Source organism: Taudactylus pleione, unplaced genomic scaffold, assembly GCF_031769625.1.
Source record: "Taudactylus pleione unplaced genomic scaffold, aTauple2 ptg000121l, whole genome shotgun sequence".
NCBI lineage: Eukaryota > Metazoa > Chordata > Amphibia > Anura > Myobatrachidae > Taudactylus > Taudactylus pleione.
This window is the reverse complement of record NW_028284523.1, coordinates 1,839,425-1,861,634: the sequence shown is the minus strand read 5'-3', so window position 1 is coordinate 1,861,634 and position 22,210 is coordinate 1,839,425. Positions and strand designations below refer to the sequence as shown.

Genomic DNA, 22,210 nt, shown 5'->3' with positions numbered 1-22,210 from the left:
AAACTTCCCCATCAACAGTTCTAAGGTCTTCGAAGGAAGTAGGACCTGTAACGGTGTAAAGTAATCTTCGGAGATAGAAGCATTCAAAATTTGTAGGATGTACAGTGTAAACACGGCCAAGAGCTTCTGTTGCTCTGATACCAGGATGACCATCTACAGCGACTCCCTGTTTTCTGCGCAGAAGAAGCATTCCATGTGTAATATTTTGGCAGCTCACAGTACAGCAGGGTCCTTGCAAAGTCATCATTTTGACACAGTTGGAAGAAAGAAGTAAATGTTGTTGCGTAATTTGGTATAGTCAGAGAGCTGAGAATGCTGGCAAAGCCTGCTAAAGCTCTCTTCGATAATAAACATTAAGATCATGACAAAACATGACAACACAAAACGCTTACTCGGAGGCCCTACCCATATGCCGTGAGGCCCCACAATGGGCGTCCAGCAAAAATTGTGGTTTTAAATTAATTAAAAATTAACAGTAATTAATTTCGATTTAAAATGTTTTTAGTTGCCTCCCCCGTGTTTTAATACCCTCGTATGTAACATGTCATGATCTTGGCTTCTAAACTGTGGATTTGTATAGAAAGACAGAAGTACAGAAGGACAAATTTCGCTTTGATATAGTAGAGAAGATAGAAAAGAAAATATAGTAGATAAGCTAAATCCTTTTGTAATTCCGTACCTGACCTGTAGAGGGCGAATGCTATGCAAAAATTGTGGTTTTTCATTCATTAAAAATTAACAGTAATTAATTTCGATTGCAAATTTTTTTAGTTGCCTCCGCCGTGTTTTAATACGCTCGTATGTAAAATTTTACGATCGTGGCTTGTAAACTGTGGATTTGTATGAAAAGACAGAAGGACAAAGTTTAGCTTTTATATAGTAGATTTTGTTAAGATTTTGTGTAAATGTTATTTTCACATGTTGAGGGTTATAATGTGGAAAAAGTTTGATTTCATGTATTTTATTTTCCAGAGTGTACGGTGACAAAAGGATTTTGACAAGGTACAGTATGATGATTTTCTATAGGCACTGTAAATAATAACAATCCATAACCATGGACACAGATTAGTCTCATTATTAAGTTGCCAGGTGTATATGTGTGTTAAGTGCGACATAAAATGAATATTAAATGAATATAAAGTATGAAAAACGATATATGCCAGACTCTAGTTGCTTAGAGACCTAGTTTATTAAAGGGGGAAGAGCCACAAATGTTGAAAGGATCTGATTTTCCCAGGTTAACAACTCTCTGTTTATCAATCCCTGCAACCTGCAATGGCCACCTCAAGAGCTTTCATGTGATAAGCTCACTATACAAAGCATGGGGAAGCTAAGTAACACATATTTATCAATGACAGAGGGGCCACAGAGGGGCATAGCTAGAACTTTGTGGGCCACATAGCAAAATTTTTAAGGGCCCCCACAACTCAGGTCTCAACCAGAGTATATACATATATTTACATATATACAGTATATTTACGTGTGTATATATGAATATACAAATATAAATATATGCATATATATATATATATATATATATATATTTATATTGTGATAGGATCACTGGTAAAGTGGTCAGTGGTAGATACATTTGTCCTAGGTTTTTGACCTATGTGTTCTGAAACCACCAGGACAAAGTCTGCAGTGAAGCAGATTTAAGTATCGACTTTTTGAGAAGCCGGTTTGGGACCTGGGGGTGTGGATGTGAGGAGAGAGTGGGCTCCATCCACAACCCAGTCCAGGTTTTTGTTTTTGGCCTGTTAGCAGGCTCATTAGGCTCTGCACCTGGAACTGGCTGATATAGGCTGTGTGTGATTGTAAGCTGGTGTCTCATATCATACCTGGGAGAGCAAGGCTGGCTCAGAGACACTTGCTGAAAACTACCTGTAAGTCTTGTGCATACGCTTGTGTTGATGGTGGAGGCAGTAGGCCCCACTATTTCTTTAAAGAGGGAACCTCTTGTCTAGTTAGCACCCGGACAGGGCTAGGATTCACTTTTATGTTTTGTTTTCCTATTTTGTTGCACAATAAAGACTGGTACCGACCAGCTAGTACAAGACCCCAGATTGGTGTACTATTTTTCCCGGCTGCCGTGTGTGTGAAGAGGGAGTCCATCTACCCCAGGAGAGGGACTCCTAACCTGGTCTTGTTACAATTGGTGGAGAATGCGGGCAAGCACACACTGAAAAGTGCAGCAAGGAAAAAATTTGTCTTTTAAAATTTAAAGGAACAGACACGTGATTATTGAATCCCTGAAGGTGGCATCGACAGATGCTTTGAGAAGCTAGGTTTTGCTACAAACCTACACCTGAAGAGAACATGGAGGACATTGTTAAGGCATTGCTCCAATCTAACAAAACCCAGCAGGAAACTAACAAAACTCAGCAGGAAGCTATCAGAGCCCAGCAGGAGTCTACCCATGTGCAACTAATGGCCTTGGAGGCAGCCCAGAGACAACAACAAGTCACCATGGAGGAAGCCCTGAGGCAACAACAAGTTGCCATAGAGGAAACCCGCCAGGCCTTAAAAGACGTTGTACAACAGTTAGTAGTCTGGCCTGGAGATGCTAATACTGGTCCTCCCACCACCACTCACTCCATACGAGCCAGTCACTTCCTCCAAAAGATGACTTCGGGCGATGATGTGGAGGCATATCTCACCACGTTTGAGAGAACGGCCGAAAGGGAGAGTTGGCACAAGGAGAAATGGGCAAGTCTGGTGGCACCTTTTCTGTCTGGGGAGCCACAAAAGGCCTATTATGACTTATGCCTGGCCGATGCTAAAGACTGTGAAGTTGAAACGAGAGATCCTAACTCGCTTGGGGGTCACCACCTTTGTTTGTGCCCAACGAGTCCACCGCTGGGAGTTCCAAATGGACAGACCTCCACGCTCGCAGATGCACGACCTCGTCCATCTATCCACCAACTGTATACAGCCCGAGACGCTGACAGGACCACAAATCGTCGAACGAGTCGTGATGGACCGGTATCTGCGATCCCTACCTGCATCCTTGCGCAAGTGGGTGAGCCATGCTGACCCTAAATACGCAGACCAGTTGGTAGAACTGGTGGAGAGGTACGTGGCGGCTGAGGAGCTGGTGAGTCTGCCCCACCGAGCCCCGATGGCGCACCGGAGAACTCCCATCAACAATGGTAAGACTGTTCCTGGGGAGAAGGGTGCTGGGCGGTGGAATGTGCCTAAGACTGCGGGTGGGAAACCTGAAGACAGGCCTGCCAGGCCAGGAAGGTTCCTACCCCACAAAAGACTAGACATTAATGTGACTCAATGTTTCCGATGTGGTGGCTTTGGCCATATAGCCGCTAATTGTTCACTTACCTCTGAGCCCATGCAATGTGACAGTGCTTTCTTTGCACAGCCATCCTGTACTGCTGACCGGCAGGCTGAGACAGATAAACACATGTGTGTACTCACTGTGGAAGGCAACCGAGTAGAGGCTCTGTTAGACTCTGGTAGTCTGGTTACACTTTTGAGCACTGAGCTGGTGAACCCTTTGAAGCATAAGGGAAAAACTGTTGGTGTGACATGCATACATGGGGATACTCTGTATTATATTACTGCCGAAGTGAACATAGAGATGCCATGTGGTTCCGCGGTAGTCTCTGTGGGTTTGGTACCGGGCTTAATGTATGATGTATGATGTGATATTGGGACTTTGAGACTTTGCTCACTTCTGGAAGTTGTGGGAAAGCCGGTTTCGCACAGAGGTGAATCACCCTGCCTCGTCTGAAAGGGTTACTGATGTAGTGACAGAGACAGAGATGTTCTCATTTTCTAGTATGATTGGTGAACTAGAGAATGCGGAGCGTGATGGTGGCTCGCCAAGTGTTGTAGAGTCCATTGATCGTTTGCCTGATTTAGAGGTCAGAAGAGAGGTCTTTGCCGTAGAGCAGTTAAATGACACTACTCTGGTGAAAGCCAGGGAGAATGTCAAGGTGGTTAATGATAAACCCGTAGATCCTGATAGTCCCTTGACGTATCCTCACATGGTAGTGAGTCAGGATCTGTTGTATCAGATGACTAAGAAAGGGGAGGAGATTGAGGAACAATTGATAGTTCCCAAAGCTTACAGGAGAACGGTGTTAGATCTGGCCCATGGTCATATAACGGCAGGCCACCTAGGGGTAGAGAAAACCACTGAGCGAATCGTGCAGAGGTTTTTTTGGCTCGGTGTCCATAAAGACGTATCTGACTTTTGCACCTCCTGCCCTGAATGCCAGTATCATGCTCCCAGACCACATTTCAATAGTCCTCTAGTCCCACTACCAATTATAGAGGTACTATTTGAAAGAATAGCTATGGACTTGGTTGGACACTTGTTGAAGTCTGCCCAGGGACATCAATATATTCTGGTAATTCTGGACTACGCTACCAGATACCCGGAAGCGATAAGACTATGCAATACGTCAACCAAGTCCATTGCTAGAGAGCGGGTCCATGTTTTTAGCAGGTTGGGAATACCTAAAGAGATACTAACTGACCAGGGTACCCCGTTCATGTCAAAAGTTATGAAGGAGTTGTGCCGCCTGTTTAAGATTAACCAGTTAAGGACCTCGGTTTATCACCCCCAAACTGATGGACTGGTCGAGAGGTTTAACAAGACCTTAAAACAAATGTTAAGGAAAGTAGTCGACAAAGATGGTAAAGATTGGGATTATTTGTTGCCTTATCAGCTGTTAGCCATAAGAGAGGTTCCCCAATCCTCCACCGGGTTTTCACCTTTCGACTTGTTATATGGGAGACTTCCAAGAGGGTTACTAGACATTGCCAAGGAGACGTGGGAAGGGCAGTCCAGTCCTTATAAAACAGTAATTGAACATGTTTCCCAGATGCAAGAGAGAATTGCCTCTGTAGTGCCCGATAGTTAAGGAGCACTTGGAACAGGCCCAACTAGCACAGCAGAGGGTATATAACCGCAATCCACGGTTAAGAAACTTTTCTCCTGGGGACAGAGTGTTGGTGTTGGTTTCCACGGTAGAAAGTAAACTGTTGGCTAAGTGGCAAGGGCCCTTTGAGATCTTAGAAAAAGTGGGACAGGTCAACTATAAAGCTGGGGAAAAGAAAACCAGAACAGATATATCATGTGAACCTGATAAAACCCTGGAAGGATAGAGCAGCACTGTCAGCCGTCCCAGCCCCTCCAGTAAAACCCGGTTCCCTGGTACCCGAAGTGACCATGGCAAAAACCCTGTCAGCCAGTCAACAGCAGGAGGTCATGGAATTTTTGATCCGAAATAGGGTACTGTTTTCTGACCTGCCAGGAAAAACCACGGTCATCAAACATGACCCAGAGTTAAAGTTAACCTAAAGCCCTATAGGTTGCCCGAAGCCCAAAGGGAATCTGTGTCAAAGGAAATTAAAAAAATGCTAGAATTGGGGGTAATTGAAGAATCACATAGTGAGTGGTCCAGTCCCATTGTATTGATTCCAAAGCCCGATAGGAGTGTACGTTTTTGTAATGACTTCTGAAAGCTGAACAGTGTTTCAAAATTTGATGCCTACCCGATTCCAATGGTAGATGAACTTATTGAAAGGCTGGGGACAGCGAGGTATTTAACCACTGGACCTAACCAAAGGTTATTGGCAAGTGCCATTAACCGAAAACGCCAAAGAAAAAACAGCCTTTTCTGCGCCAGAAGGGTTATTTCATTACAAGATGTTACCCTTTGGGCTACATGGGGCGCCTGCTACCTTCCAAAGAATGATGGATAGGATTCTAAGACCCCATAGACGATATGCTGTGGCTTATCTGGATGATGTGGTCATACATAGTCCTGATTGGCAGTCTCACTTACCCAGAGTACAAGCAGTGTTCGACTCCATCTTTAAGGCAAGTCTGACAGCCAACCCGAAAAAGTGTTGTCTAGGTTTGGAGGAAGTAAAATATCTGGGATACACCATTGGCAGAGGTTTGATAAAACCACAGCTCAATAAGATTGAGGCAATACAGAACTGGCCATGACCCCTCAATAAGAAGCAGGTGACAGCCTTCTTAGGGATCACTTGATACTATAGGAGGTTCATACCCAGTTTTGCCACCATTGCAGTCCCACTTACTGACCTTACCAAGGGCAAACAAAAAACCATGGTGGAATGGGGTCCTGAAACGGAGAAAGCTTTCCGAGAATTAAAAATAGCCTTATGTACCCAACCTGTTCTGGTAACCCATGTTTTTGACAAAGAGTTTGTGGTACAAACCGATACGTCCAGTGTAGGCATCGGAGCCGTCCTGAGCAGGAAATTGAATATCCATGAGAGAAACTATGCCACAGTGGAAAAGGAAGCTTTGGCCATAAAATGGGCGTCAGAAACTCTCAGGTACTATTTGGTGGGATGAAAGTTCAAACTGATTACTGACCATGCCCCTCTGAAATGGATGTCCGAAAACAAGGACAGTAACAAGACTAACGAGATGGTTCTTGGCGCTACAAACCTTTAAATTTTCAGTAGAGCACAGGCCAGGAAGCCAGCTGGCCAATGCAGACGCGTTGTCATGCGTTCATTGCTTGGGGGCTTCAGTTGTTCCGGCCCACAGGTCGAAACATAGGGGGGGATATGTGATAGGATCACTGGTAAAGTGGTCAGTGGTAGATACATTTGTCCTAGGTTTTTGACCTATGTGTTCTGAAACCCCCAGGAGAAAGTCTGCAGTGAAGCAGATTTAAGTATCGACTTTTTGAAAAGCCGGTTTGGGACCTGGGGGTGTGGATGCATGCAAAGCTGCCCTAATAGCGGACCTATGCAATGCCGTGCGCTCTCTGAAAGAGTGCATGGTCTTGCCTATATACAGTAGCATAAACTGCATGTACATGTATATAACATAGCAACTCGTTCATGTCAAAGCGGATTTAATGTTATAGCGTCTTCCAGTGTGCGGATGAAAGAAATGCTTCCCAGCCGTCCTGTGTCTGCACGTCATACATCCCGTACACTTATAGCAGCCGCCAGCTTTAATGGCACCTGGATTCTTGGCTCGCATTTGATCAGTTATATCTGCCTTTACAAGCCAGTCTCTGATGTTTCTTCCGCTTTTCAAACAAGACATCACTTTAACTTGTTTCTGATCACATAGGTCTTTGTCTCTCGGAATGATAGGCAATAGAGATCGTGTCACTTTTTCTACAGAGTGATGGGAGGTGTTAAATTTTCTCACATAATGTAGTTTATTCCTATTCTCTTTAATGGAGGATTTTTCTAGCAACTCTCTCCTAGTTACTTTCTTCACTTTTTCCACTGAACTTTTGAGAATGTCATCAGAATACCCTCGCTCTCTAATTTATTGGTCATCTTGTCCAATCCTAATGTAAGTTTATTCTCATCATTGGTTATTCTTTTTACTCTCAATAGCTGCGAGTATGGAAGGCTCTTTTTCGCAGCTTCTGGATGATGACTACTGGAGGGTATTGCGGTCAGTGGGTTTGGTGTAAATTTCAATATATAGGGCCTGATTCAGACCTGCTCGCAAGCGGGTCGATGGCCCGGCAGTGCGCACGCGCGAGCCCCGGAGCAAGTGAGAAATCACTCGCTCCGGCACGCATCCAAAAGGGGCAGCTGTCGATGTTGATCGACAGCTTGCCCCGTTTGGTAGGCGGGTCGGGGGGGGGGGGGGGGGGTAGCTGGCCAAATGGAGGCGTTCCCGAAGGAATGCCTGCCGTTTGGGGGCGGCCCTACTGACATCACAAGTGATGTCAGTAGAGAGCTTCCAGCTCTATTAGAGCCGGAATCTCACTGGGGCTTGTGGCAGATGAGACCCTACCACAAGGGTCTCGTCACGACCATCACCTGGCCTCTCGCTAAAGCTGTGGGTGGTCACCCACAGCTTAGCGAGCGGCCAGGAGGCCGGTCTCCAAAAAAAAAAAAAAACGCCCTTCTGAATCAGGGCCATAGTTTACTGTTCTGTAGCGAGATAGTGACATCCAGATATACAATCTTTTTCAAGCTAAGATCATATGTGAATTTTATGGGACATTCCAGATCATTGATTTTCTCAAGAGAGTTGCTAGAAAAATCCTCCATTAACGAGAATAGGAATCCGGATGCACAACGGAAGTCCTGCGGGTGCTTGCTGATGGAGCTCGGTGGTGATCACGGCGTCTCATTTCACATGTGGGCTATTTAAGGTAACATGTATTGATTGTTTACTATTCCTGATGAAGGGTTGAAATAAACCCGAAACGTTGAAGGACTGTGTTAGCTTTGAACTTATTTCAGAAAATCCGGTGAATGCCACTGCTTGTGGATGTATGTTGGTTCAAAAATTGTCTGCTGGCACCGCGGTGATACCAAAGATATCAGAGGGAGCGCCGACCTTATGGATCTTATGGAGATTGTGTGTGTGTGTGTGTGTGTGTGTGTATGTGTATACATATATATATATATATATATATATATATATATGAAGCAGCAAAACAATCATCTTCAACTTCATATAAAAAAGCCATCATAAAAAGCCATCATAGTAACAAGTATATTATACTCATCCCGCCGGCTGACCTTGATGAAAGTTGTATACCGAAATGGGCCGTCATGATGGCCATGTGCTGCCTCCATTTGCTGCTATTATTCGCCCACTCTACAGGGATGAGTATAACATACTTGTTACTATGATGGCTTACGGTGCATGGCCGGCCCTTACTGATGTCAGAAGCTCAGGCTCTGCTCCCGGTACCTCCGGACAAGTGTTACACTTGTCCTGAGGTACTGGAGGTGGAGACGTTAGTAAAGGCCACCCGCCCTCCATCGTCCCCCCCCTCGGCATAGTGTAGGGGGTTCTTTACTGGGCTGGTAGGCCCTCTAAGCCACTGGGCCCCATTAGAGCACACCCCTATAGTTACGCCACTGACAGTGGAGATACCTGTACCATTGACTTGGCTCTTTTGTAATCGCGTTCTCAGGATGGTGATAGCAGGTGCCATACCAAGAAAAAAATGCTTTATTATTCAAATATCATTTTTTTTTCTTAAAACTATATTTAAAAAGTTATTTTTTTGTATTTGTTTCTATATTTTCTTTTATGAACCTGGAAGCCCAGGACCAGGTGCCAGGTGTGCTGGTCACGCACACTCAGAAGGGATCTGACTGGACAGCTGTGCGGCAAGTCTGTGCTTACTGCTACTGGCCATTATTGTTAATTAGCCCCATAAAAATTATATTGCCATGATGAGCGGCAATATAAAATCTGTCTTTCCAAAACAATTTGATAAATAGGCTCCTTATACTATTTTATGCTGTATTAATATGGTGAACTGCAGGCAGTCTACAATAAAGTCTGCAGCTTTGCATATGTACTGTTCGCAATTTTGTTTTATTAGTGAACAAATTTTACTCCACGATCTTGGGTGCATTTACATTAAGCTATCATGAGCATAAGCATGGTAATATCATATCAAATTAGCAAAATAAGTGAAATATAACAAGATACAAGTGGAGGTGAGAAAAAGAGCCCAAATATGTTTCATCACTGTGTCCAGTACAGCTTAACTATGCATGGAAGTTTCTAAGCTCTTTTACAGCATATTTTAAGATATCCCCTTAGCTAACACTCAGACCCCAAGGCTCCTGGAACAGGTGTAATGTTTAGTCCTAGACAATACTCTTTTTCAAGGAGCCCTGGGGTTTGACTTTTGGTCAGTGGTATATCTTAAAATATGCTGTTAAAGACTCTATATGAAGAGCTTTTTGAGTGTGATCCATGGACTTACTATAAGTCACAAATCTGAGCTCTACTCCATCTCACCGGGTCTGTGGCGTTGGTTCTATTCCATGTTCTATTCCATGTCTGAAGATGGCGCTTGTTCTAGGAAGCAAACTCTGAAGACTGAAAGTTTTCGGAGGTTTGTGGAATATCAGGTGGTCCCTTTGGGATACCTGATGATGAATAGCCAGGTAACTAAAATAACCGGAAACGTTTCCACATGGTTACCGGGCCATTTATCAATGATGAATAGGCCCCTCTGTCTTTAGTTTAAAGGGGCAATCACGTGATCAACAACACAAGTGGTGCCACAATTAAACTGAGATAAGAGGATTAAGGTGATTGAATAGTAAGCTTTGAGGACAGGGGAGGCGGTCACGTTGAGGGGTATCGGTAGCCGGAGCATGCGCGGACACATACATACTGTGTTTTTTGTAAAAAATGTGAAGTGGATTTGCAGGGACAAAGCTTTATCGTAAGCTCTGTCCCTGCATGTGATTTTTGATAAATCCTTGTGATGTATCCAAATATTGCATTGCAATATTGGGAGAATTTATCACAAACAATCCGCATCTGAGATGTGGATTGTGATAAATATGCCCCAAAAAGTGGAGTGGAACCTTAGCTTATTAAGGGGATATGTTTTCTCACCTTTGGGAAGACTTCTTAGAGCTAGGTGCAGGGTAGAAGGGCGGGGCTGTGGCAGCTGCCTCGATGCCCATCTAACGTGCCCAAGGTATGAAAGACCAGGAGAGGATATCCATAGAAAATCCATGTTACAGTAGCCCATAGATTACTATAGGCTAACGGTAACTTTGGATGGTGTTAGATAGTGCGGCCAAATTTCGCATTCCTGAGCTTGTTAAATCTGACTGCATAGCGGGGTTGCCTAGTGGTCAGAAATGGAGGGGGACCATGATAGATATCAGAGATGTCTGCTGCGGTCCCTCCATGTTAAATCCCAGGGATGCATAAAATTTGAGGATACCCCCCCAGAAATGGGTGTTTTCGGGGGATATCGCACAAATATTGTTTAACAAATATGCCACAATATATCTTAGTATATTATATGCCAGTATCTTAGAGCTCCTTGGAGGTACACTCTCTTTCACCCAATCACACATAGGGCCTGATTTTGTGGTAAAAATTACATATATAAACCAAACAGGCGCTACTAATAATAAAAAAAAGGGGGGATGGGTGCCACTTCAATCAAGGTGGTTACTGAGACCCCTAACATAAAAATATAACCGGCCACTTTTCGTGTTTTGTGCTTTGGTTTTTGATCTTTCTTCGTGTTTTGGATCTGGATTGGTTTTGCCAAAACCACCCTTCGGGGTTTTGTGTTTTGGTTTTGGATCTGTTTTTTCTTTGCAAAAAAAGCATAAAACCAGCTAAAATCACAGAATTTGTTTTTTTTCTTTGTGTCTACGCTATTATTAACCTCAATAACATTCATTTCCAGTCTATTCTGAACACCTCACACCTCACAATATTGTTTTTAGGCCAAAAACGTTGCACCGAGGTAGCTGGATGACTATGCTAAGCGACATAAGTGGGCGGCTCAAACACGTGGCCCATCTAGGAGTGTCACTGCAGTGGCAGACAGGATGGCAGTTTGAAAAACTAGGCCCCAAAGAGTACATAATGCAAAGAAAAAAAGAGGTGCAATATGGAATTGTCCTTGGGTCCTCCCACCCACCCTTATGTTGTATAAACAGGATATGCACACTTTAACAAACCAATCATTTCAGTGCCAGGGTCTGCGACACGACTGTGGCTGAAATGATTGGTTCATTTGGGCCCCCACAAAACAAGCTGGCAATTAATCTGTCCCTGCACAAACTGGCTCTACAGAGGCAAGATGTCGTCCTCATTCTCATTCACAGATTCCTCACCCTCTTCAGTGTTGTATACATCCTCATCCTCACAGAGTACTAATTCTTCCCCACTGGAATCCACCACCACAGGTCCCTCTGTACTTTCTGGAGGCTGGTCTTTCTGGAAGAATTGATAATTAATTTTGATGAACATCATCTTCTCCACATTTTGTGGAAGCAACCTCATACGCCTTTCGCTGACAAGGTTCCCGGCTGCACTAAAAACTCTTTCGGAGTACACACTGGAGGGGGAGCAGTTTAGGTAAAATAGAGCCAGTTTGTAAAGGGGCCTCCAAATTGTCTATTTTCCTGCCAGTACAGGTACGGACTGTCTGACATGCCTACTTGGATGCTGTCACTGATGTAATCCTCCACCATTCTTTCAATGGTGACAGCATCATATGCAGTGACAGCAGACATGTCAGAAATTGTTGGCAGGTCCTTCAGTCCGGACCAAATGTCCAAACTTGGCCCTGCCTGCCCTGCATCACCACCAGCGGGTTGGTTAGGATATCTAAGTTGTTTCCTGGCAGCCCCAGTTGCGGGAGAAAATGAAGAAGGAGCTGTTGCCGTGTCACATTCCACTTCAGCTGACAGTGTTTTCACCAGCCTGTCTTTGCACCTCTGCAGGCTTGTGTTCGCTGGACAGAGAGACAACATGTAGGCTTTAAACCTAGGATTGAACACAGTGGCCAAAATGTAGTGGTCTGATTGCAACAGATTGACCACCCTGGAATCCTGGGATAGCGAATGAAGGGCTTCATCCACAAGTCCCACATACCGAGCGGGATTGCTCCGTCTTAGCTCCTCCTTCACTTTCTCCAGCTGCTTCTGCAAAAGCCTGATGAAGGGAATGACCTGACTCAAACTGTCTGAACTGACTTCATGTGTGGCAAGTTCGAAAGGCTGGAGAACCTTGCACAACATGGAAATCATTCTCCACTGCGCTTGAGTCAGATGCATACACCCTCCTTTGCCTATGTCATAGGTGGATGTATAGGCTTGAATGACCTGTTGCTGCGCCTCCATCCTCTGAAGCATATAGAGGGTTGAGTTCCACTGCGTTACAACCTCTTGCTTCAGGTGATGGCAGGGCAGGTTCAAGAGTGTTTGCTGGCGCTCCAGTCTTCAGCACGCAGTCGCCGAATAGCGAAATTTATCCAAAATTTTTTGGGCCACCCAAAGCATCTCCTGCATGCCCCTGTCGTTTTTCAAAAAATTCTGCACCACCAAATTAATTGTGTGAGCAAAACATGGGACATGCTGGAATTTGCCCAGATGTAATGCCCGCACAATATTGGTGGCATTGTCAGATATCACAAATCCCCAGGAGAGTCTAAGTGGGGTAAGCTATTGGGCGATGATTTCCCTCAGTTTCTCTAAGAGGTTGTCGGCGGTGTGCCTCTTACTGAAACCGGTGATACACAACGTAGCCTGCCTTGGAACGAGCTGGCGTTTCTGAGATGCTGCTACTGGTGACGCTGCTGTTACATGTACGATACATCTACCCAGTGGGCTGTCACAGTCATATAGCCCTCAGTCTGCCCTGTTCCACTTGTCCACATGTCCATGGTTAAGTGGACATTGGGTACAACCTCATTTTTTAGGACGCTGAGGACACTTTTTCTGACGTCTCTGTACATTCTCGGTATAGTCTGCCTAGTGAAGTGGAATCTAGATGGGATTTGGTACTGGGGACACACTACCTCCATCAAATGTCTAAATCCCACTGCACTAATGGCGGATACCAGATGCACGTCTAACACCGACATATCTGTTATCTCCTCGCTAAGGACTGTTGGATGGTCAATTGCTTAGTAAAAGAAGTAGTGGTGTTCCAACTTCCTCTCTGGGATGATGAATGACTCCCAGCAGCAACAGTAGTAGCAGGCGTAGCAATGCAGGATCTTCCAGAGGAATCCCGGATAGGAGTCAGTCATGCCAGTGACATGGCCTGCAGGACTACTTCCGATCCTGATTGAGGAGGAAATTGCAGAGGAGGGAGTTGACGGTGTGGTTTGCAGGCACTTGGATACAACAGGACAAAGGGATTTAGGTGTCCCTGGACTTCTTATGGTCTTAGCTACAGTTTCTGAACTTGACAGTAACTATTTATGAACGCGCTTCACGAAGAAGCCACCTCTTCCCGTCCAGTGTTGGGAAGGTCAGGCATCGCAACCGCCGCCACACTTGGACTCTCCTTGAGGATTTGCGATATCTTCTTAGAAAGCACAGTTCTTTGCTGTACTTTTGCCAGCTTAACTCATTTAATTTTCCTATTGGGAGGAGGGCTTCCATCATCATGTGAAGCTGAACCACTAGTCATGAACATAGGCCAGGACCTTAGCAGTTCCTTGCCACTCCGTGTCGTAAATGGCATACTGGCAAGTTTATGTTTCTCCTCAGATGATTGAAATTTATTTTTTTGGGGTCATTTTACTGAACTTTGGGTTTTTGGATTTTACATGCCCTCTACTATGACATTGGGCATCGGCCTTGACAGACGACATTGATGGCATTTCATCATTTATGTCATGACTAGTGGCAGCAGCTTCAGTACTAGGAGGAAGTGGTTCTTGATCTTTCTCTATTTTATCCTCCAAATTGTTGTCCTCCATTATTTTTATGGACTGCATTATTTTTAAGGAGTAAATAACCCCTGTAAAAATTATTTGGATGAAGGGCAGCTTAGACCACACAGGACAACCCCTGTAAAAATTATTTGGATGAAGGGCAGCTTACACCACACAGGACAGCCCCTGTAAAAATTATTTGGATGAAAGGCAGCATACACCTGTCGAAGCTGGATTAGTGGCTGAAATGGAATCAGCGTAAAAATTAGCATGTGCGACGCCATCTTACGAATGGCAGCTAGACTCCATCTTAAAAAAAAGAATCTGCAAGACGCCATTTTGCGACCAGCGCCATTTTAAGTTACAACTCACGAGCTAAGTACAGATGGCAATGTTTTTGATAATCTACCAAAAACAACTAGAAAAACAGCCTCCTGAGAAAAGTAAATAGAATAGACAATACACCTGAATACTGTGAGTGTTTTACATACAAATTGGGAATCCCTGTATATAGAAAAGTATAGTTGTGGCAATTGTAATATAACCCAGACATTGATCTACACAATTGAATTTGTCTGAATCCTAAACAGGTTTTAGTCTCACTCCCAGACAGAATGGCCCCAGCTTCACAGCTGGGGTTCTCCACCATGTTTGAGAAGTGAAGCTCACTGCCCATAACACATTTGCATTGCATTTTTAAACTGTTAGTAAGGAATGATATATGTGTGTGTATATGTGTGTGTATATGTATATATATATATATATATATATATATATACACATACATATATATATATATGTAAGTCCATCATAGATAGAATCTCATGCATAAACACCGCACATTACGCACAGTTGCACTGCTAACATGACGCTCAGTAGCGAATGCACAATATCCTGCATGCGAACGCAGTTTTTTAGCTGCATGCGTGCACATCTGCCCTAAATCAGATAAACCTAACTAGTGTCTTTTCCCATATCCCTAATACTTACATAATGCACACTTACACAAAAGGTTCCATAGCTATAAAGTAAAAGATCCAAGTTTTATTCATTTATTACAAATGCTGTGAAATAAAGACTATTTTGGTATCTAAGGTTTAATACGTGATAAGTAAACCGTGTTTGATATTATACTGATCCGCACTTTATCCACAGCTTTCCGGTATCATCAGTGTGAAGATCGGAACATGCGTTCGCAACTTATGGACCGTAAAGACATAAAGAACCAAAATGTACTTTGTAAAACCAACAGTCTAGATTTGCATGAGGTGGGAAAACGAGGGCAACCAGCTGTTGGATGCCCTGTAACAAATGCACCCGCACTGGGAACCAATGGGATCAGCAACAAACTCCTCTATTGTGTTGTCTATTTCTGGGGGGGTATAAATATGTGTGCTCTGACCCTGGGTTGCTAGTCTATTCTGCTGATTGCTGATTGACAGAGATCTCTTGCTGATGCCGGAATCTGGTCCCAGAGCGCTTGCGTATGTATGACTGTATCTTGGGTCTGTATAATTCTTGGCGCTAAATTGTACTTAGATCACAGCGGGCAACTGACTGTACTTTACTTGAATAATACTTTGTGCTTTGGAACACATGTTCAAGGTCTAAAGTCTTTATTTTACTGTATGACTGCGTACGCAAATAGCGTAAATTTTAGAGGTTTATAGGCAGGGTTTAGAAGGTATAGGTAGGTGCGTATAGAGGATGAAATTCAATATCCTTAGTTGGGGGCTCATAGTGAAGTCACGTACCTAATCACACGATATATACACGGATATCTATATCTCAGCAAAGGGTGGATAGTGGCCACAAGCAGTCTTACCTGCAACCATTCGATGCTGAGAGATCGCTACCCGTTATCGTGTGACCAAGAGACGCTGACTAGAATCCAGGGACAAGAGAGGAAGAAGTTTGTTTTCCTCTGTTGATAGTATTTTGCGATTAAAAGGGGTGTCGCAGTATTGCGCACGCGGCTAAGTCGCATTTTTGCGCGCAATAGGGACGCACTTTTGTGTACGCAGCTAAGGGTATGTCATACGATTGTGTGGTGGTTGCATCATTGTGTATGCGACTAGTCGCACAATAGCGTATACGCATTTCCGGTTGTGCTGCCAAGTGTTTAAATAAAGCCATTGAGTTTACATTATCAATTGTTGCCAATATCTGGGTTAACGTGTATTTTTCTGCGGAGGAAAAAAGTGTGTATCAGTGAGTATTTGTTTAGGGTGTAACACGGGACCTAAATGTTAAGGGTAACGTAGGACCCTTAAGTGCTAGGCGCAGGAGTTGGCCTAGTGACTCGGTAGCAGCTTACCGTTTACTTTACACAAAGCAGGTGTAAGGGTTGGTATTTTTGTTAGGGTTCGGCCCCCAGCGTAATTATAGCGTTCAGTAATCAATGTGTGTGATCTGTTAGGCTTATTTGAACACTATAATTGAACCGCATAATCTTGGCTAGATTGTGATTGTGGGCTGGTGGGAGGGTGGACAAAATCAACTGGAACACAAAGGGTACTTTGCTGCCCCCTAGCAGTTGAAAGGTAGTCAAAAAGGGATTGCTAAGTGGAAGCGGCCTTTACTACCGTAGGTGAGTGGAAGTGTCTAGAAGTCCTCCATAGGGTTTGCGGATACACCCTTTTTCAAAGGCGTCCGCAGGTAAAATAAAGTATCTTAATTGTCTTTCACCAGTTTAAATTTTTATTGAAAAACGTAGGAGTTGTCCCAAGATGGGAGCCACGCAAACAATAGAAATGTTAGACAATGATATGCTGCTAATGGAAGCGCCGCTTGGATCGGCCCGTCGTATTATGCATACTAAGGCCCTGATTCAGAGCCGTTCGTTAACAGCAGTACGCTCGTTGCGATCCGATGTTGAGTAACCGTGCATGCGTCGGTGTTACACTGCGCATGTGCGTACGGCAGATTGAGAGCTTTTTTTTGTCTCGTTCGTCAAATAGCGTACAGGAAGTGACATGTCAAATGTGATTGACAGAACAGGCCGTTTTTGGGCGTTGACGGGGGTGGAGATGGAAAAACGCAGGCGTGGCGAGGCGTACATACATTAACAAATGCGAACGTCAAATGTGTTCGTACCAACTCATACGTCACTGGATGATCCTCTTTCCCTTCAAAATGCTCGCACAGCTTAGGGGCTGGATAACTCGACCACAGTGGCGATGGCCTTCTCCTCCGTCCCGGCACTCCACGATGTAGCATCGATTAATCACGGCTTGTCAGAAACTCAATTAGTGTTGGATTGAAAACCGGCTTGGTATGTGTTTGGAAAGCAGTTTTTTTGGATAGCACAAAACCGAACGCAGGTGGAAATCATAGCTGTTAATGTCTGGATTACACAATCAATTAGCGTACATTTGTGGGGGTGTATTTTGGCCGCAATGTGTTCGTTTTTGGACTATTGTAACAATAATGTCATCATGTTTAGGTTTGGTCCCTCATTTTGTGTTTGCAAGGTGATTTTTCCTCCTTAGGTAATGTTTTAAACGTTCCTTAACGAGCCCTTTTTTTTCAATGGGTAATTTTTTAGTTTGAACGTTGTTGGCTTGTGTGCCCGGATTAAATGTAACCCATTTTTACAATAATGTCAGAATACAAAGTCGTACATTTGTGGTAAATTTATTGGTATCCCACAAAAAAAAAACAACACATATTTAACTCAAACATTTTTGGCAGTGTTCATTCCACAATATTTATTAATTGTGCAAACATTAATTTTTGGGTAAACGAAAATTCAAAAATTAAAAACAATTCACAAGAAAGGAGAGGGAAGTTTTGACCAGAAAGGAATATGAGGCAAGCACAGAAGGAGTGTGGGAAAAGTAGCCAATGGTGTCACCGTTTTTTCGGCCGTTTGGCTGGGGGAGGGAGGGCGCCAGACCGGGTCCGGGATGTCATCGGGCTGGCCTGTCCAGAGGCAGATGTTGTGGCCTCTGGACTAGGCACAGGGCTAGGCACATTTGGAGGATTGGCTGATGTTGTGCCAGAGGTGGAGGATCCTGATGTTCCGGCAGGAAGGGAGGTCGGCTCCACCATGTGCTGGCGAACGAGCTGCTCCAGGGCAGTGGCGATGCGGATGTTGGCCCTGGTATTTTCCGCCAGGGCCTGACCAATGGTCACGTTGGCCGCAGCATTTTGCTCCAGGGCCTCAGCCACCCGTACCAGACTGGCGTCCATCCTCTGCAGAATCTCCGTATGGAAATCCGATTTAAAATTGAGTTCTGTGAGGAGGGACACTGCCTGCGAGGGGGATTGCCCTGGACTGGCTTCTGCAGGGTCCTCAGCCGGATGTACTGGTTCCTCCCCTGCAGAGCCAGCAGAAATTCTGCGGCCAAGGCTCCCCTGTGGAGCAGACTCATCCGCCTGTGTCTCTGTTGGAAAAATGAGAAAAGACTCACATTAGAATCTACATATTGGCACAATAACATTTCAGAGTTGGTGACATCACAACATTTACCTGGGACAACATGAGGGGCCGCAAAGTCTGGCATGTCCGTATCCATGTTGGACACGCCAAACACCTCCACAGGCTGCACACACCCCTGTGCCAGCTCTTCTAAATCAGTCAACTCCAATGACACAGGGGTGGGACCCCCACCTGTCCCCCTTGCATGCCTAGCCCTGTCCGCCAGTTTTTGCTTCAGGCGATATTTGAAGTCGGCCCATCTGTGGGATGAAATTGGAACCATTACTTTTTCTTTTATTTGGTTTTTGGTTTTAGGGTGGTCAAGTGTTTACTTACCGCCGTTTGACATCCCGGGCTAGACGGACATAATCACCCACCCTATTGACATCCACGGCTACCTCTTCCCACATTCTCCACTTCTGGCTAGCACTCATATTCCTGTCTGCCTGTGGCAGGATGTCCACACATTTCTGAATCAAAACCTCCATCTCCTTTCTTGTGAATTGTGGCTGCCTTTTCTTTTTGGCAGCTTTGCCCGGAATACTGGGCCCAGCAGCCTCTTCCATGTCATCCTCCTCACCTATGTGTGTAATTTTGGAGAATTGTCAACTTCACAACTTGCACAATATTATGTTTCAAAATAATCATTGAGTCAAAATGCATGAAATACTTACCGCCTGACTGTTGTCCATTGTTTCCCTGGTCTGTAGCCATGTGTGAGCTTCAAACAAGAAATACACCAGAATTGTGTTTTTGTCTCGTGACGTATTTATACATGCGTCCTTATTTTGCGGCCGCATCATTGATTGTGCGTTCCTATGATCCCTCCTTAATTTGTGCGGTAAACGAAACACTATTTATGGCTTGGGGCGTCTCGAATCGAGGTGGCGTTTATTGAAGGTTACGTTGGTTGGAGTTGATTGTTGGCTGGTGTAGGAGATAGCGTTTTTTGAAGTTTCTTATTTGGATTCTTTCTTTTTTGGATTTCCGTTCGTTTTTTTTCCCTTTTAATTTTTTTGTTCGTTTCCAGTTTTGGTAAGTTTGGGGAAGTCTAACTTTGGGTCAATTTGTCTATCATTCTGGTGTGGATTTTTCTAATAAGTTTTTCCCGTCATTTCATCTCTCTTAGGTTTTATTTTGGCTCTGCCCCAAAGACATTTTGTTCCGGATTCTTATATATTATCTCTTGGTAAGTTCATTTGTTAAACTGCTTTGGAAATGTTCTTGTTTGTCTTTACGCAACTTTGGTTGGCCTTACACATGTAACGTTTGTTTCTGCAAAATCGAACTCTGTGTTTTTTTAATTTTTATTTACGCGGCGTTGTTGTAACTTGTATTTGCGAACTAATTAGCGCATTTTTACTACTTACTATTGTGACTTGTATTTGCGAACTAATTAGCGCATTTTTACTACTTACTATTGTGACTTGTATTTGCGAACTAATTAGCGCATTTTTACTACTTACTATTATGACTTGTATTTGCGAACTAATTAGCGCTTTGTGAAATGTTTATTCATCCCTTAAAATTGTTTGTGTTTTTTCGGGAGCATTGGTTGCTTACATTTGGCCTCAATTTGACGTAGTGTGCGCAACGTCGTTTTGCTATTTGCCCAAATGTGTGTGTGTCCCCTTTTCTGTTTTTTCTGGCTTAAATTTTTGAAAATGACATGGCCAGCATAAAATTATGTATATTTTTGTTGTGATTATTTGCAGTTACAACATATCATGACAATACCCCGTCATGTAAGCATCAATGGATGGTATTTTCAAGCTAAGTCAATTTTTTTTTAATGGGTGGTGTAAAAAGCCTGACATTCCAATGTTGCCATTTCAGGTTGATATGGGTCGGATTGTTCTGGCCCTGCTCCCGGAAGCCGACCAACCTCAATCTCGTCCCAGGCGTAGGCATCGTAGGCGTGCAAGGCCCCAGATATTTCGAACACGTGTCACCCTTTTTGGAATGCCAGATGATGAGGTTTTAAGATGATACCATCTTCCTCCAAAAATCATCATAGACACTCTCTCATTAATAGAGAGTGATCTTGAATGGCAAATTGACAGTCCAACAGCAATTCCACCACTTACGCAATTTATGGCGGTGTTACATTTCTGTGCCTCAGGATCGTTCCAAACAACGGTGGGAATAGTGGCGGGCATCTCACAATCCTCCTTTTCCCGGATCCTGAGGGCAGTGATGGAGAAACTTTTCAAGCACCTGCATCATTTTATTCAAATGCCTTTGGATATGGGTGCCCTTAGTGTGGCCAAGGCCAATTTTTACCAAATAGCTGGCTTCCCACACATCATAGGGGTTGTGGATGGTACTCACATACCACTTCAGCCTCCAGCACGGCTGGAGGCAATATTTAGAAACCGGAAACACTATCACTCCCTCAATGTAATGGTGGTATGTGATGCCTCCCTCCAGATCCTGTCCCTGAATGCAAAATTACCAGGAAGTGCACATGACTCCTTCGTCATCCGGCAATCAGGGATATGGCACAAATTAACCAACCTACAAGCTGGTGATCGGTGGCTTCTGGGTAAGTGGAGACCTTTAGTACATAACAATGTTAAGCTTCATACAGAGTGAGCCTGATGTTGACTATTCTTTTTCACAGGAGACAGTGGCTACCCTTGCACGCCCTGGCTGCTCACTCCTTATTTGGCTCCCACACCAGGGCCACAAAGTGAGTATAATTCCGCACTTACAGCCACCAGGCAAGTGGTGGAGCGCTGTATCGGCCTTTTAAAAGGCCGATTCAGATGCCTCCACCGCTCTGGTGGCAAGCTCATGTATTTGCCGGATATGGTTTCGAAAATTGTGGTCCTGTGTGGGATATTTCACAACATCGCCATAAGGAGTGGTGTCCCAATGCAGCCAGTGGATGCCTTACCTGAGGATGGCCCCCCCGAGGTTGGTCGGAGGTCAGTATGTGGGGGGCCATACGCGATGATGTGGTGGCCAGATTTTTTAGGTAATTATTGGAAACAAAACAGTGTTGATACCTAATGTGTTTGGGTTTGTTTGAGAACATCTAATTTTTTGTTAATTTTTTTTCTCCATCTTCTGTTTTTTCACATAATCTTTGGCACTCCAACGATGACTACTTCCTGCTACCCTTACAAAACCTGTATGTGGACATTTTGGGGATATATTCTGGAACCCTTATTGCAACGCCATATTTGTGGAATCATGTTGGCATGGTCCTTCGTCAACCAGTTCTTGATTTTTTGTTTTGTGATGTGGTTTTTTTGGTATGTGTTGTATTTGAGATTATCACTGTGTGTTTTGTTTGTGAGTGACCACTTTGATTTTTCAGTTATGTTGATAATAAATGTTTTGAGAGTGAAATGTTGTACCTTTTTTGGAACGTTACCAGCAAGTGTAACCAGGTTCACACACGTTACATTTGACTAAAGGGTAATCCAGTACTGACGCCAGTTGAGCTAAAATGTAATTTTTTTTCAGGGTCCAAACCAACACCAAAAGGAAGCCTGTACAATCATTTTGCTTCGTAAGATTGGCCTAAGCAGCTTGCACACCAACTAGGAACCTGTAAAATGTAGAAATATCTAATTGTGACTACACCAAAAAAGGGAAATCAGATTGTTACTGT

At 44.1% G+C, this 22,210-nt stretch overlaps 1 protein-coding gene across 1 annotated transcript in view; it reads left to right on the top strand.

Moving 5' to 3' along the window:
• The first annotated feature begins 982 nt into the window (after positions 1-982).
• Positions 983-22,210, top strand: part of LOC148524118 (opsin-5-like) — a 90,760-nt gene continuing 69,532 nt past the window's right edge. Inside the window, exons 1-2 of the mRNA XM_088472209.1 lie at positions 983-1,002; positions 7,993-8,138. The gene's annotated coding sequence lies outside the window, so the exon portion shown is untranslated. The remainder of the gene's footprint in view (positions 1,003-7,992; positions 8,139-22,210) is intronic.